General features: G+C 45.2%; 1 long non-coding RNA gene across 2 annotated transcripts in view; it reads left to right on the top strand.

Moving 5' to 3' along the window:
- Positions 1-1,426: 1,426 nt before the first annotated feature.
- LOC138143089 (uncharacterized) overlaps positions 1,427-16,871 on the top strand; it is a 36,752-nt gene continuing 21,307 nt past the window's right edge. The window contains exons 1-2 of one of the 2 annotated variants that reach the window (XR_011163601.1): positions 1,427-1,578; positions 2,362-2,544. This is a non-coding gene — a long non-coding RNA (uncharacterized lncRNA). Of the gene's footprint in view, positions 1,579-1,984; positions 2,205-2,361; positions 2,545-16,871 lie in introns of those variants that run through there. The other variant, XR_011163602.1, reaches the window with a different exon arrangement.

Genomic DNA, 16,871 nt, shown 5'->3' on the forward strand with positions numbered 1-16,871 from the left:
CTATTATCTCCTTTGATCCTCACAACAACCCTGTAAGATAGATGCAATAATTATCCCCATTTTACAGTTGAGGGAACTGAGGCAAACAGCGGCTAAGTTACTTGCTTAAGGTCACGCAACTAATAAGTATCTTAGAGTGTATTTGGGTTTTTTTTTTCCTATTTAGTAGTATTTTATTTTTTCCAACTACATGTAAAGATAGTTTTCAACATTTACTTTTATAAGATTTTGAGTTCCAAATTTTTTCTCCCTCCCTCTCCTTCCTCCTTCCCCAAGAGACAAGCAATCTGATAATGCTCTACATGTACAGTCATATTAAACATATTTCCATATTAGTCATGTTGTGAAAGAAGAATCAGAACAAAAGGAAAAAACAAGAAAAAGAACCCCCCAGAAAATAGTCTGCTTTGATCTGCATTCAGACTCCATGCTTCTTTCCCTGTGTGTGGAGAGCATTTTCCATCGTGAGTCTTTTGGAATTGTCTTAGGTCATTGTATTTAGAGTGTATTTGAACTCAGGTCTTTCTTATACCAGGCCCAGCATTCTATCCACTGTACCACATAACTGCTTCTAGGCAGGGGGGAGAGAGGAAGGGGGAGAGAGAGAGAGAGAGAGAGAGAGAGAGAGAGAGAGAGGTGATGGAGGGTAGAGAGAAAAGGAAGGGACAGTCTAGGCTGTGGCCAGGATCATGCCAACCAAAGGAAGTGGAGCAGAAGGAGATGGGTAAGATCTGTTTGGACCCAGTGTTGAGGATGAAGGGAGTGAGGAGGTAAGACAGGGGAACAGAATAGCACTATGAAGAGCTGAGGTGAAAACAATGATTAGGAGTTCAGTGTCTACAAGCTCTATTAGCCCAATTAACCTTAATTGACTCTCTTCGACTGCCTTGACTTTCCAATAATCCAGAGTGAGGCCCCAGGCTGGAGAGGGAGTGGGAAATGAAACCTGGACTTCTTAGAAGAAAGGAAGCAGAAAAGGGTCTGATTAGGTGATTCTAGGGGGCAGCAGCTTGGTCCAGACCAGACTGCTGGACCTTGAACTCTGTGCAGAGAATCGGATGCAGAGAGACATCTGCATCCTAAGGGACCATGTGAGTTGCTTCTCCCATCAACGTGTTTCAAGGCTATAACCATAATCCAATGAATGCAACAGGTCTTATCTAAGCTGGTTACTTGTATGGGAGAAAGCCTGGGAACACTGGATCCCATGGGATTGTTTGCATGAAGTCCAGCCTAGAGTGTTTGACTTCAGTCAAAAAGACCTGGGTTCCAATCCCACCTCTGACACTTAACCATAGGTAAGTCATTTAGCCCTGTTAAACCTCAGTTTCCTCATCTGTGAAATGGGGAGGATGGAGTCCCTGGAATACTCTCCAACTCAAAATCTACATCAAGCCCATCCCTTCCTCAAGGCAGAAGCTGGCAGACAAGTTGCTATTCCCTTGAAGAAATAGAATAGGAAAGTTTTACTCTGCCTTCCAGATCTGAGAGTTCTTCCTGAGATCTAGGTATAGTGCTGTTGGAACCCATTTCCCCTCCTGGCCAACTGGAATGGAGAATAAAGAGCCTCTAGTTGAGGTGAGCCCCAATTCTTTGCTCCCTTCCTGCCTTCAAATTCCAACCCTGTATGAAGAGTGTGGTGGGACTTTGTGGAAAGATTGCTGGACTGGGAATCAAGAGGCCTAGGTTTCACCAGTGACTAGCTGAGGAACCTTGGGCAAATCATTTTTCTTCTCTGAACCAGTTTTTTTTGCGTGTAAAATAGGGATGATAATATCTTCCCTACCTCTCTCCCAGGGCTAAAAGCACTTTGTAAATTGCTATTCACCTGTAAGGGATTATTTAGGTATTATTTGAGCTTTTTTATAGACTATTTGGCAGCAAAGTGGTGCAGTGGATAGAGCACTGGGTCTCCTTGAGTTTAAATCTGGCCTCAGACACTAGCTGTGTGATCCTAGGCAAGTCACTTAACCTGTTTGCCTCATTTTCCTCATGTGTAAAATGAGCTGGAGAAGGAAACGGCAAACTGCTCCAGTATCTTTGCTAAGAAAACCCCAAATGGAGTCATAAAGAGTCAGTCAGACATGGTAGAACAATAATAGAATATTTGCCAATGACCTTGAAAGGTTATATCCTTTCATCCCTGGGCCTGGAGCACTGTCCTAAATGCTTTCCCTTTTTCTTGATTGCTTCTGGTAGAAGAGGTAAGGCCTCTAACTTGTTTGCTGTTGAGGGAAATTCAACCACAATCTTTAATCTTGCAATTTGCTGATTCGGGGACTCTTTTAAATCTGTCCTGGTTGTCAAGATGGCTCTTATCCAGAGCACATTTTATGCCGCATTTCTTTTCTCTCTCACCAGCCCAACTTTGTTAGGCTAAGCAATGAAAGGCAGTGTGGTGCTGTGGTCTGCGAACCTGAAGAGTCAGAGTCTACTGGCTCCATCACAGGCTTGCTGTGTGGCTTTGGGCCAGTCATTTCTTCTTTTGGCCTCAGTGTTCTCATCTATGAGACTAGGAAGACTCCTTCTATCTGGAACATTTCTGTAAGTTTGTTATTCTCTGACTTGATTTCCCCTTTGGAATTGTTCTTGAAATGCTAGCAATTCTTGGTGCTGTAACACAAGCTCAGTAGTTTTTCTTTGACTTTTGGTTAATGGGATCAGGGATTTTGCCTGCTCTGGCTTGTCCTAGGGCTTGAAAGAAAGGGTGGAGTCAGGGATAAGTGGGCAGAGGGAGGGCGGGCAGGGGAGCAAGAGGAAGAAGTGGACAGATTGTTGTAGATACTGGTCCTTAGTGTAAGGTGATTAATTGTTGCTTATAAGGGAAGAGGGGGATTTGAGGAGCCCCTTCGGAGAGAGAAGACATGATTGAGAGGGCAGGAGTAATGGGGATCCAAATGTACAGTTAGAGAATAAAGTAAAGTTAGGGACAAGAAAGAGTACAGATAGGAGGAAAAACCAAAACCAAAAACCTTTAACCACACCATTCTAGCCTGAAGATTCTTGTCCCTTGTTGGGAAACCTTAGAGGAAGGGACTCCACCCACTCTCTCAATCATCCATCCCATAAATGGAAGTCCCTTCAGATGCCTAACCTCGATCCCTCCTGCTTCAAGAGTGCTCTCACCTGTATTCAGATATGGGGTTGCTTTTGAGAATGGAGTTGCATGTGGGTATGGGGTTGTTAGTATGGTAGATGGTGATGGAGGTGTTGTCCATCATGCTGAAGTGTGAAAAAAATAAGTTACCTCTCATGTAGGACTATGGGGAAATCTATGGACCTTCCTACTCTGAGGACAGGTCTCTCCTGGGACACTCCCCCTGCATCTCCACCCTTCCAATGCTTTAAAGTCCCAGATGTGCCTCTCCCTGTTCAGAGCCAGTTAATATGCTCCTTATCCTGCCTCCCCCCACCCCCCATCCCAATGGTTCTAATGCCAGGACATTTAGAACCTCCTGTTCCAGGCGCCACCCTCTCCTTGCACTCAGGGCCTGATGGCAAGGAGAGGACCAGTTTTTCCAGCCCTAGGATGGAGGGGAGACCTGGCCTCCCTGGGGCTCTTCCGACACCAGATGGTAACCAGGGCCCCGGAATGCAGTTGATCCAGCTCCAAGGCCTATGGACTACTGAGGTTGGAGGCAGCTGGAGCCCCCAGGGCCTGCTTCACTGGCCCCCATGGGAAGGAGAGGGGAGGGAAGGAGGGACTGGGGGAAACAGGAGGGAGAGGCTACAAAGTGTGTGTATGGGGAGCATCAAACAGCTCCAGGTAAGGAAACATTCCCAGGGAAAGTTGTCAGCAATTTTCAGGGGACACAGAACCCTCGCTTATCTTCATCTATCTCCCAACATCCCAAAAAATTCCCCTAGTTCATTCATTAACTGCCATTACTGCCAGAAAACTGATTTTGCTTTAAGCCCCTATAATGTCCTCCCCACATTTAAATAGACTCTAGGCTAGAGAGACTGCTCTGACCTCTACCTGCAAAAGACATCTCCCTAGTTCTGCCCTTCAGCTTACCTGCCTTACCCCTTTCTCCAATAAATCCTCCTGGATTGAGGATTCCACCAGTTCTATCCATCCCCTTAATTTAACTCCTTCCTTCCTTTATTCATTCATTAAGTAGGCAAAATGGGATAGGGGAAAGAATACTGGACCTATATGAACTCCTATACTTGCCAGCTATGTGACCTTGGGCAAACAATTTAGTTAGCATTTCTGATACTCAGTTTCTTCCTCTATAAAATGGGATTAATAACACCTCTACTTCATCCTTCACAAGGCTGTTGGGGGGGGGGGACTCTTTATAAGCCAAAATAGGCTATAAATGTGAGGTATAATTTGTCAATCATTTGACAAATACCTATTGGGTGCAAAGAATTGCCTGGGGATGGCATAGAGATAAATAAAATCAAATTTGTCTCCTGTCCTCTGGGAACTCATACTCTAGTAGATGAATAATTAGTAACAATAATTAAGAATTAGTGATTAAAAAATTACTAGTTGGTATTGAAAAAATCGAAACTGAATTTGACTCCAAAGAAGAGATACTAAAAATCACCTCCTTCACTCCTCTTTGCAAAAGCTGGGGAATTAAGGTATGGACCACTATAATGTCAGATTTTTTTGATGTGTTAGTTTTTCTGAGGGTCATCTAGGTGGTGCAGTATGTAGGGTGCTGGGCCTGGAGTCAGAAAGACCCATCTTCCTGAGTTCAAATATAACCTCAGACCCTTACTAGCTATGTGACCCTGGACAAGTCACTTAACCCTGTTTACCTCCCAATCATCCCTGCCCATCCACTCTCCTGGGAAGGGACTCACTTGATACCCTCCTCTAGGTGGCCCCTCTCCCTCCCATTCTTCTCACCACCCTTGCCCTCCCCAGAATTGTCTCTCTGTGCACTCATTCCTTTTTTACTGCTCACCTTCTTTCCACTTGTTATCAATTTTCTGGCTTTCTAACTTCACCTCCTAGTGGAACAAAAAAATCATCTTCCCCCCATCATTCCCATGATCCTTAGAAATTTCCTCCAAAATATAGTTAGTCTTTCACAATATGACTACTATGGAAATGCTTTGCGTTGCTACACATGTATAACCTATAGTGAATTGCTTGTCTTTTCAGTTGGGAAGGGTGAGGAAGGGAAAAGGGAGAAAAGCTGGAACTCAAAGTTTTTAAAACAAATGTTAAAAAAATGTTCTTTTACATGCAACCAGGAAATAAGATATACAGGCAATGGGGTATAGAAATCCATCTTGCCCTACAAGAGAGTAAGGAGGGGAATTGGGGGGATATAAGAGAGGGCAGATTGGGGAAAGGAGTATTCAGTATGCTTGCCATCTTGGGATGGGGATAGGGGAGAGATGGGAAGAAAATAACTCAAAGTCTTTGGGAAATGAATGTTGAAAACTAAAAATGAAAAAAAAATTCCTACCTAGTAAGCCATCTTGGTTTGATCAGAAGAAAAGAGAACAGCACCCTCTACTTTTCCCTGACCAGGCTGAGGGTACACCCCTGACCAAGACATTCCTCTCCTCCATATATGAGGTAAAGGCCTCCAAGCCCACTCACACTTCATTTTTATACCTCTACTCTTTCAGGGACTTGTTTACATGAAGTCAAGTCTGTTTGTACATTTGAGACTCTAGGTGTTATCGACATCATCAATAAACATTTATGTTTGCTTTTGGACAAAGAAAAGGAAGGGATATCAGTACAGACCTAGATATGTGTTGGTGGGCTGGGAAAATGTGGGAGAAGAAACAAGGTGATTAGATAGGGAGTAAAGTAAGAAGAGAAACTGGGCAAGGGTCTAATGGGCCAAAGAAGAGTATAGATCCTTTCATCAATTAGTCTGTGGAAGATTATGGACCAATGCAGAGTAAGTCAGATAAAACACAATCTGGTGATTACAGGGGTCCCAGTTGACATATCTTTGCTAGGCTCCTAGCCAGAGAGACAGATCTGGTCTTCCACCCTGTGGGAGCCCCAAACCCAACACCCTGTTTGGAGCCTTTCCTCATCTTCTTTATGCTCTTTGCGCCTCTGCATAAACTGTCCCCACTTCTCTTAAGAATCCCTAACTTTCTTTAAGAATCAGCCCTTGTTACTCCCTACAGAGGTCTTTTCTAATCTCTGGTTTATAGGACCATAGATTCAGAGCTAGAAGGGAACTTAGAGACCTTCAAGTTCAACCCCATCATTTTGCAAATGGGGAAATCAGAACCCAAAAAAGACTAAGTGCTAGATTAGCTAGGCTCACATAACTAGTGTCTACAGAAGGATTTGAACCCAAGTCCTCAGGACTCAAAGTGCCTTATCTGCTTTACCATGATGTGATTATATATTGTTCCTTTTCCCCCTTCCTTCTCCCCTAGTAGATGTTAAGTACCTTGAAGGCAGGGATTTTTCATTTCTCTTTGTATCCCCAGAACCCAACATAGTGCCTGGCATATAGTAATAAATTAATAAATGCTTGTTGGATTGGTTTGGAATCCATGGGAATGAAGCCTTGATTTCCAAGTGAAACTGACCCAAATAAGTTTCAGAGTGAAAAGGGGGCATTACTTGTTTGGTTTTCCCTGGGAGTTCTGGATAGCCATGGCGGAGGGAGGGCTGGAATAGTGGATATTTGGTATGATGTGGGCACCTAGTTTGTCTCCCAGGCAGTGGAAGGGGGAGAATGAAATGGATGTGCCATACCCAACTTCTAGGGCTGGGACAGGTGTATGTATTGGGGATCATGGTGACAGACTTCTGGAAGGGACCCATAGAGGCCTGGGATGTAGATAGGGAAAGAGCAAATGCCTTGTTAGTATAACATGGGTTTCCCAAAGCATTAAGGTTAGACATGAGAAGAACTTTATTACAGGGTTGGATCTGACCTCTTCTGCAGACATCCTGGAATACAGACTTCATTCACAGTTGACTAGGAAGGAGTGTGTGTGTGTGTGTGTGTGTGTGTGTGTGTGTGTGTGTAGGTGTGTAGACAGGGGTATCTGTGTGTGGAGGCGTCATATGGATGGATGATATGACCTGATGGGCCCTCTGAGTCTCGATCTTTTGAGTCTCAGGTTTCTATACCATGGCCCCAGGGGGAGACCCAGGTGGGTGGGGCTGCTGTCAAGTCTGCCTGTCTTTCTTCCCTCTGTGTCGTGATGTCCTGGGCGAGGCACAGTGCCTGACCAGGTTGGGCAGGTTGGCGCGCCCGGAATGGCACCTGTGCCCGGTCACCAGCCCCACCCACAGCCCTTTGAAGTGAGGTGACACCCACCTTGTATAGATCCACCCCCAATACCTCTTTGGAAATAAGGTGGGATGTCCTCTAGGCTTTGGGGGAGGGAGAACCCATTTCCTGGGTCTTTCTATCCCCAGAAAGAATTAAAGAGGACATTCTACCCTGGGGTGCTTAGATGAAGACTCCTCCTTTCCCTGTATCTTAGCACCCACTATCTATCTCTACTCCTTAACCTCTTCTGAGGAAAAGATAGAATTGATGCTCTTAATAACTGGGAATGGGGACAGAGAGGTAGATTCCATGTTAGGGTTGGAGGGAGTCAGTGATAGGAAGGGAAGGGATTCAATGTCAGGGGTGGTGGGCTCAGTGTAAGAGAAAAGGGCTCATTACAAGGAAAGAGGCTTCTGTGTCAGCGATGGGGGCTCATTGTCAGGGATGGGGGTAACTACCCTCTGACTTCATTTGGTTTGATACCAAACTAAAAGATCTATCTAGCCCCTGAATGCTTTCTTCATGTTCTCGTATGAAGCTTGCTTCCTCCTTTTTTATGACCCTGCCTGGCAGCATCTGTGCCTACCATTCCTGCCCTGGCTGGCACACCTGAGCTCAATATACAGGGTAGCTAATTTCCCCAGCAAAGTCTCCTAGAAAACCATTAAGAAATACTGAAAGAAGCTCTACCCTATACAACCCCCCCCCCCCGCACCCCACCCAGGATGGGATAGGTTCAGGGAGATCTTTTCTGTCCTACCCACTCCTTTTTTGGGGAGGGGATGGCAATCAGGGTTAAGCGACTTACCCAGGGTCATACAAGTAGTAAGAGTCTGAGTCTGGATTTGTACACAGGTCTTCCTGACTTCCTGACTTCAGGGCTGGTGCTCTCCATTCACTCCATTCACTCTCCATTCACTGTGCCACCTAGCTACCCTTCTACTGGGTCCTTTTTAATCTTCCAGATATTCATCCATGACCCCTGACCCAAAGACCTTCAGTATCCAAAAGTATATAATTCTAAGTCTCCCCTGGCCTTCAGACATACTCAGAATCCTTCTCTAGGACTAAAGCAGATCAAAGACCCCAGAAAGAGAATAAGGACAACCGAGTCCTAGTCCCTTTTCCACTACTAATTAGAACTAGCTGTGTGACCTTGGGTAAGTCAAGTGATCACTCTCTCTTCCTCTGTAAAATAAAGGGTTTTGATGGGAAGACCAGTTGTTTTATTTAATAAATTTCATGTTTTTATTTTTAGTTTACATCATTTATTTCCACAAGATTTTTTTTTTTTTGCCTTTTGGAGGGCAATTGTTAAGTGACTTGCCCAAGGTCACATGGCTACTTTTTGTGTTAAGTGTCTGAGGCCAGATCCGAACCCAGGTCCTCCTGACTCTAGGGCCGGTGCTCCACTCACTGCACCACCTAGTCACCCCACCTTCAGTTGTTTTAACTTGAATATCCCATTTTTCCTGAAAATTAGACACAGAGAGAAGTCTTTTGTTTTACCTCTACTGCCTGGTGTCTTTTAAAATTAGTCATTAAAAAAACCCCAATGGATAAGGAGCTTTCTAAAGTAAGGCACTGAGTGCCCCACCCCCTTCTTGCAGGATGTCTTTCATGGCCTTGGAGTATGATCAGTCCCTATTGTCTGGACCTGGATCAGTCCCAGCATTAGACAAGGTTAGTAGTCAATTAGGGCACATTGATAGTCTTCTTCTTTTTGGAGGGGCAATTAGTGTTAAGAGACTTGCCCAAAGTGTTGTGTTAAGTGTCTGAAGCAGGATTTGAACTCAGGTCCTCTTGACTCCAGGGCCAGTGCTCTATTCACTGTGCTACCTAGCCGCCCCCTTCTTCTTTTTCAGTCAATACTTTTTTAATGCTAGAAAATAGTGCTTTCTGTGACTCAAAGGTTTTTATTTTGCCATCTGCCAGATGGCCTGTGTTACAGTCAGGGCTAGTGGCAGATGAGGTCAGCAGCATACGATGCTCATGCTTATGGTGTTTGTGTTAGCTCACCTGATTACCAGATTACCTGATACCACTTCTGAGAGGTTGGTTCTATAGGCGTTATTATTTCCATTTACAGGTGGAGAAGCTGAGGCTCAAAAGGGTAAAATGCCCAGGCTTAATCCACTAGTAAGTGCTGGAGGCAGGATTTGAACCCAGATCTCTTCTGACGCGAGGCCCTCTGTCTTTAGTTGGTGGTTCTATCCATGTCAGAGCCACCTGGCTCAATGCTCGTCTTTTAGAGATGAGGAGACTGAGGCTCAGAGAGCATGCCCATGGCTGTACAACTAGTAAGACTCTAAGTCAAGATGTGAACCGAGATAGAATTGATAGAATTCCTCTCTACCACACTAACTGCTTCTTTCTCTCATCCTGCAATTCTGGACTCGGTCCTGAATTACTTGGGCACACCACACTTCCCTTACCTTGACTTATAACCACTCACCTCTTAAGGGACCAACCTAGTCCTCGAACAAGATCTGGCCTACGTCCAGGGGCCCTTGGGGGACCTGCCCTTTCAGGGAGTGGGGTGACAGAGAACAGGAGTGATTTGATCCCCTCTGGTGATTCTGAAGTCTGGTTTGGCTTCAGAGGGCTGTACCAAGCTGGCCCAGTGTGCTGGGGAAGTGTCCTGCCCTGGGGTACAAGGGAAGGGGATGGGGAGGGAGTTGCAGTATTCTGTCCTACATAGAAGTCAAAGGGAGTTGGGGATTCCCACAGAATTCCTGAAACTCCTTTGGAGCCAGCAGGACCAGAGAAGGGGAGGGAATGGGGGTGGGTGGGGCAGCTGCCTACCTGTGCTGGGGACCCCACCCTAGGCTGTCAAATCAAAGGGATGCGCTGGCTCCCTCTCCCGAGGCCCAGGGGAACTAACCCAGCCACATTTTTCCCTGTAGCCAGTGGCATCCTAATTAAAGGCACAGTGGCTCCTTTTCTTGCCCCTTTCCCCTTCGATTCCTCAAGGAGGAATCCCTCTTTCTTTTCATCCATGTTCCAGGGTCCCCTCCTACAGGAAGTCTAGCCTGACTTTGCCCACTCAGCTCATTTTCAGCAATGAGGGCCATGGCTGAACCTTTGACCAGTCTGCCCCAGTTTCTCTCCTTCTGGTTGTATCCAAGAATTTGAGTCCTCCTTCCTCAGAGAGTTAAGGAAATCCCTGAGGATAATAGGTATTGTCTTCCTCCCTCCTCAACCCTCATGCTCAACACAGGACTCTGCCCAGAGTGGGTTCAGGGCTGTGGTACAGAGCAAAGTCAGTTCTGAAGGTTGACCTTCATTGATACTGCTCATAGGAGCACAGATTTAGAAATGGAAGGAACTTTGAGGGTCATTGTTTTATTGGGGATATAACTGAGACCCAGGAGAATGACTTTCCCAAGGTTATCCAGTCAGGATTTGAACTCAAGCTTTCTGAGACCAAATCGACAAAACCCTGCTCTCTCAGATTACAGCAGATCCTGGAAATGATTATTTCTTTTTTTATATAGTTTTTTATTTTCCCCAATACATGTTAAACAATTTTTTAAACTTTTTTTTTAAGTTTAAAGTTCCAAATTCTATTCCTCCCTCCCCTCCCTGAGCAATCCGATATAGTTTATACATGTGCAATCATGTAAAACATTGGAAATGATTATTTCTTCATCTTTCCTGGAATCCTAGAACATCTAATCCAACCCTCTCATTTTACTGGTGAAGAAACTGAGACCCAGAGAGGGGAACCCATTCACAGGGGACAAGGATCAGCACAGTTAAAGAGCTGGTGCTCCTCACTAACATAATGAAAGGATCTGGGTTTGAATCTAGCTTCTGCTGGTTATTAGCTGGATGAATTTGGGGAAATCACATAAGCTGTCTGGGCCTCAGTTTTCTCATCTGCAAAATGGGGGAGGGTTGAAATACTAGTCCTCTGGTATTTCTTTCAGCTCTAGATGTAGATATGGCCCTCATTGCTGAAAATGAGCTGAGTGGGCAAAGTCTAGATGTTTCTATGAAGTTTCTGCCTCTCTCTGAGCCTCAGTTTCTCCCTCTGTAAAATAATGAACATTGAGGTCCCTTTCATCTCTAAAATCTTATAAAATTAAGAAAGGGGAAGCATGCTGCAGTATTTTTCTCTCACCTGTCGCTGGGGATGTAGTGCAAAAGACTTTCCCACCACGACCACCATTGCCTTATGTTGCATCTGCCTTTCTCCCTGCTCTGGGTTTGGTGACTGAAAACCTGGTTTGAATCTTGGCTATGTCACTAATGAACTATGAGGCCCTGCTTACTTCACTTAAACCTCATTCATTTCAGTATCTTCATCTGTGAAATGGGGTTGGCAATACCCACACCACCTACCTCACAAAGATGTTATAAGGTTTGGATGAGATGGTGTATGTAGTGTCCCGCTATGTGGATGTCAACTCTTATTACTTTTAATACTCCCCCTGGTCAATAACACATCTCCTCCCACCATCATGGAGATGATTCACATCTAGAAAAGAGGTGGACTGGGCAAGGTGGGTGAGGAAGACCATTGCAGACAGGTCAAGGCACCAGGCACCCAATACACACTTGGATAAAAACTTGCCTCAGCACTGGGGGAGGGAAACATACTTGGTTTCTAACCCAAGGCATTCAGAGCCAAATGTTTCCCAGTGGAGTCAGGGATGAGTGTGTCTCCAAAGGGGCCGGGAGACAGCAGGTTGGAGCAGGAGGGCTGGTGCGGGAGCCCCGGGGCGCAGGCTGGCCCTCACATACCAGTGCTCCTTCCGCCTGCCTGTCGGCCCAAGTCCCCGGCTCCTGACCTCAGTCCACATGCCACCCAGGAGAGAGAGCCCCAAATCCCAGCCTGGAGGGGTGAGGAGGGGTGGGGAGTGTGGAAGGAGGTCACTGGTTGACAACAAGGCCATGACATGGGGAGGGATCAAGCTCAGGAAGGGGAGAAGGGGGTGGAGGGGCAGAGGGTGGGGCAGCTCCCTTCTTATCCTCAGGGTGGGGCCCGGCTGGCTCCTTGGAACCTGAAACCTGCCTGGAGTTTCTGAGTCTTGGGGAAAGAGTTTCCAGGGGATGGAAGGCAGGCTGAGGGAAGGGTTTGTTGCTTTTAAAAGGGTGGGTGTATGGAGTGTGTGGTGGGGTAGGGTGGATGATTTTTGGATACTGGGGCATATCCTTCCTTGGAGTTGCAGAACAAGAGGATCAGGGACAGGAGGGAGGGGTTCTGTTCTGAGGCAGGAAGATGGACAAGGTGACCTTCCAGCCCAATGATTCTGACAGCTCAGAAAGACATCCATAAACTATTCAGAGCTGACATCTATAGCCCTTTGGCCAGCAAAGGGCTTCACATACATTAACTGTTTCCCTTGGTCCATGTTTCAAAAATAAACTCTTCTGTTTGGTATTTAAAGCTCTGCACAAGCCGACTCTTCCTATCTTTCCACACACAGTGCATACTGGCCTATTTGCTGTTCCTTACCCAAGATGTTCCATTTCCAATCTCCATGTTTTTGCACTGGCTGTTTCCAAGGCTGGTATGCCCTTCTTCCTCATATACAGCTCTTTGGAATCCCTCAGCTTAAGCACCATCTTCTATGTGAAGCCTTTCCTGATCCCCCACTCTGGTCTGCTAGTGTCCTCCCAAAAACACCTTGTGTTCATTTTGCATGCTTTCTTTCATGCGCACACATATTTGCACACACATATTCATATACACCCATATATTAACACATATGCACACAATTCATATATATACCTATTCATACACACATCTCAAACACATACATATATACATACACATGCATGTGTATACATATGTATATGTATACATACCTCCATGCACCCTTACACCCATACATATGTGGGTATGTGTGTATATGTATATATTATATATGTAGGGATGTGTGTACACACACACACACATGAACACATGATGTCTCCCCAGAAAGAATGTAAACTCCATGAGGGCAGGGACTATTATACTTTTGTCTATCTCTGGATCTTAGCACAGAGCCTAGTGTTTATTGGATGCTTAATAAATGTTTGGTGATTAATTGGTACAACAGCAATGAACATCCCCCATTTTACAGATGAGGAGACTGAAGCTCAGAGACAATGAGAAAATAGCCTATAGTCACACAGTTAGGAAATGTTAGAAACAGGATTCGAATTTAGTCTCTCCTGAATAAAAATTGTATGTTCTTTCCAATGTATTACACCTTCCTAAGGAAGAGGCATTATTCATTGGATAGCATGCTGCTCTTAGAGTCAGGAAGACCTGAGTTCTATTTCAGTTAGTAGTTACATGATCCTAGGCAAATCACTTAAATTCTTTGAGTCTCAATTTCTTCATCTATAAAATGAGAATAATAATAATAGCTTGGGCTTCATGTGCTTGTTGTGAAGATGAAAAGCTCTTTGCAATTCTTTTTTTTATTATAGTTTTCCACTTAATAGTATTTATTTTTTTCCAATTACATGTAAAGATAATTTTCTTTTCTTTTTTTTTTAAACTTTTCTTTTTGGAGGGAGGAAGGTAGGGCAATTGGGGTTAAGTGATCTGCCCAAGGTCACAAGGCTAGTTTTGTGTTAAGTGTCTGACACCCTATTTGAGCTCAGGTCCTCCTGACTCCAGGGCCACTGCTCTATTCACTGCGCCACCTAGCTGCCCCAAGATAATTTTCAGCATTCACTTTTGTAAGATTTTGAGTTCCAAATGCCACACCCCCTTCCTTTCCTCCCCCTTCCCTAAGACAGCAAGCAATCTGATATAGGCTATATATGTACAATCATATTACACATATTTCCACATTAGTCATGTTGTGAAAGAAGAATCAGAACAAAAGGGAAAAGTCCTGAGAAAGAAAAAAAAAGAGAGAAAATAGTATGCTTCAATCTGCATTCAGACTCCATAGTTCTCTGGATGTGGAAAAAGTTTTCCATCATGAGTCTTTTGAAATTGTCTAATTAGGATCCTTGTATTGCTGAAGAGAGTTAAGTCTGTCAAAGCTGATCATCATACAATGTACAGTGTTTTCCGGGTTCTGCTCACTTCACTCAGCATTAGTTCGTGTAAATCTTTCTCTGCAAATCTTAAAGGTCACAGAGTCTCGTCTGGGCTCCTTAGCCCCCAATTTAGATCTCTCCCTAATCTGGACTCACCCACTTTTAGCCAGTCTTATTAGTGAAAGCTCTACTTTCCTCTCTGAACCTTCTGTTCCAATCAGGCCAAGCTCCTTCCTGATCCCAGAGCATACCAGAATAGGCAGTTAGTTCAGAAACAGGTACAGTTAACATAGACTAGAGAAGTCAGGGAGACCTTCTTGGAGGAGGTGATAGGCAGGAACCTGGATAGATAGGATTGTGACAGACAGAAGGAGGAGGGAGGGTGTAAGGTAAGGGAAGCAAGTAGATTGAAGGCAAAGATAGAAGAATGAGTGCTGCAAATAACAAGGAGCAAACAAATTGTCGAGGGCTATATAAAATGCGAGCTTTAATGATACAATGGACAGCTTTGGAACCGAGAATGGGGATCGATCCCTGACATGTCCTGGCTGTGTGACCCTGGGTAAGCCACCTGACTTCTGTGCTCTGGACAACTCTTCCAAGAGTATAGATGTCATTGGTAAAGGGAATCTCCTCATCTGGGATATCCTATGGATATATTATATCCCTATATATACTGGGTTATGGAGCAGTTAGGTGGTGTTGTGGATAGCCTGGCATCAGAAAGACTCATCTTCCTGAGTTCAAATCTAGCCTCAGATACTTAGTATACTCAGATACTAGTTGTGTGACCCTGGGCAAGTCACTTAACCCTCTTTGCTTCAGTTTCCTCTCCTGTAAAGTGAACTGGAGAAGGAAATGGCAAACCACTGCAATATCTCTGCCAAGAAAACCCCCAAATGGGGTCACAAAGAGTTGGACACCAACGGAAACGATTTTGGTTTGGGTCCCTAGCCCCATCCCATTATGGTATCTGATATCCAGGGAAGTTTGTGAGTGAATCAGATAGGTTGTCTAAAGGAACACAGGCAGTGACCCTAAAAGAATTGGAGATTCATCAACTTTTCATGTGCAGTGAGGTAGGGTGTTAGGGGTGGGAGGGAGGCAGGTAGATACTCTGCATGTGACTTGGATAGTGTTGGGACATACACAGCTCGATGGAGGGAAGAAAAGGGCTATGTTCCCCAGACTCAGAAAACCTGAGTCTGAAGCTTGACTCAAGACAATACAGTGATCCCAGGCAAATCCTTTAACCTCCTACCCCTTGTGGGGAAAGTGCTTCAAGTGTGTTATTATTATTCCCTGCAGGGAAATGTGTTCTTAGAGAATGTTGGGACCTGGAGAGGCACAGACAAAGGAGGTGTGGCCAATGCATGGAGGAGTTTAATTCAGTTCCCTTTATTAAGCAACTACTACTGCCAGCAAGAAGGGGCAGCTAGCCTTCAAAGTGGATAGAGTGCTGGTCCTGGAGACAGGAAGACCTGAGTTCAAATCCAGCTTCAGACACTTTCTAACTGTGTGACCATGTTTGCCTAAAAAAGTTCCTTCTGGCTCACTGCCTTGTCATGACAGCGGGGCTTGTGTAGCTCAGTGAAATTATGAGCTATGCTGTTCAGAATAATCCAAGACAGACAGTTCTAGTGGAGAGCTGTGACCAAAAACAATGGTGATCCACAGGAGAAGGGAATGGCAAAACACCCCCAGTATCTTTGCCAAGAAAGCCTCATGGAAAAAAATAGTTGATGGTGTCACAAAAAGTTAGACAGACTGAATAACAACAACAACCTGCAACAACAATTGGAAAGGGGGCTGGGGCTGGGCAGGAGTGGGGTTATAAAGATGAACCAAACAGTCCCTGACTTCAGAGTTTCCATTTCCATTGGTGGGTTGCTACATATGCTCAGAGTTCAAGTAAGACTGGAAAAGGAGAGGGTACAGACAGCTAGATGCACCAGGGAAGACATCCTTCCCAGTAGAGGTGGCCAGCGGGCTGAGCCTGGAAGGAAGCTCTGGCCAGCTAGACCCGGACAATCTGTGGTGCTGATCTGATCCGTTGTGGAGAGAGTGTTCTCTTGGACTCAAAGCCTTAGATGTGTGTGCCATGCTGTCTTCAGCGTCCTGGGACCCCAGACTCTCTTCACCCACACCTCAGCTGTTTAATGGCTTCTGGGAGGCAGGGGAAAGACCAACTGGGCCTGGAGTCAGGAAGACTCTTGCTCAGATCTCAGCCTCAGACCCCTCCTAGCTGTGTAACTCTGGACAAGGCATTTATTCTCTGCTTGCCTCAGTTTCTCCATTTATAAAATGGAGATAATAATAGCATGGTGTTGTGAAGATCAAATGAGATATTTGTAAAGTGCTTAGCACAGTGTCTGGCACATAATAGGCACTTAATACTTATTTCCTTCCTACCTTCCTCCCTCCCTCCCTCACTTCCTTCCTTCCTTCCTTCCTTCCTTCCTTCCTTCCTTCCTTCCTTCCTTCCTTCCTTCCTTCCTTCCTTCCTTCCTTCCTTCCTTCCTTCCTCCCTCCCTTCCTCCCTCTCTCTACCCCTTCCTTCCTTCCTCCCTCCCTTCCTCCCTCTCTCTACCCCTTCCTTCCTCCCTCTCTCTACCCCTTCCTTCCTTCCTTCCTTCCTTCCTTCCTTCCTTC

Source organism: Petaurus breviceps, unplaced genomic scaffold, assembly GCF_028583685.1.
Source record: "Petaurus breviceps papuanus isolate PSGF00001 unplaced genomic scaffold, PetGlider_PUasm1.0 90630, whole genome shotgun sequence".
Lineage (NCBI taxonomy): Eukaryota > Metazoa > Chordata > Mammalia > Diprotodontia > Petauridae > Petaurus > Petaurus breviceps.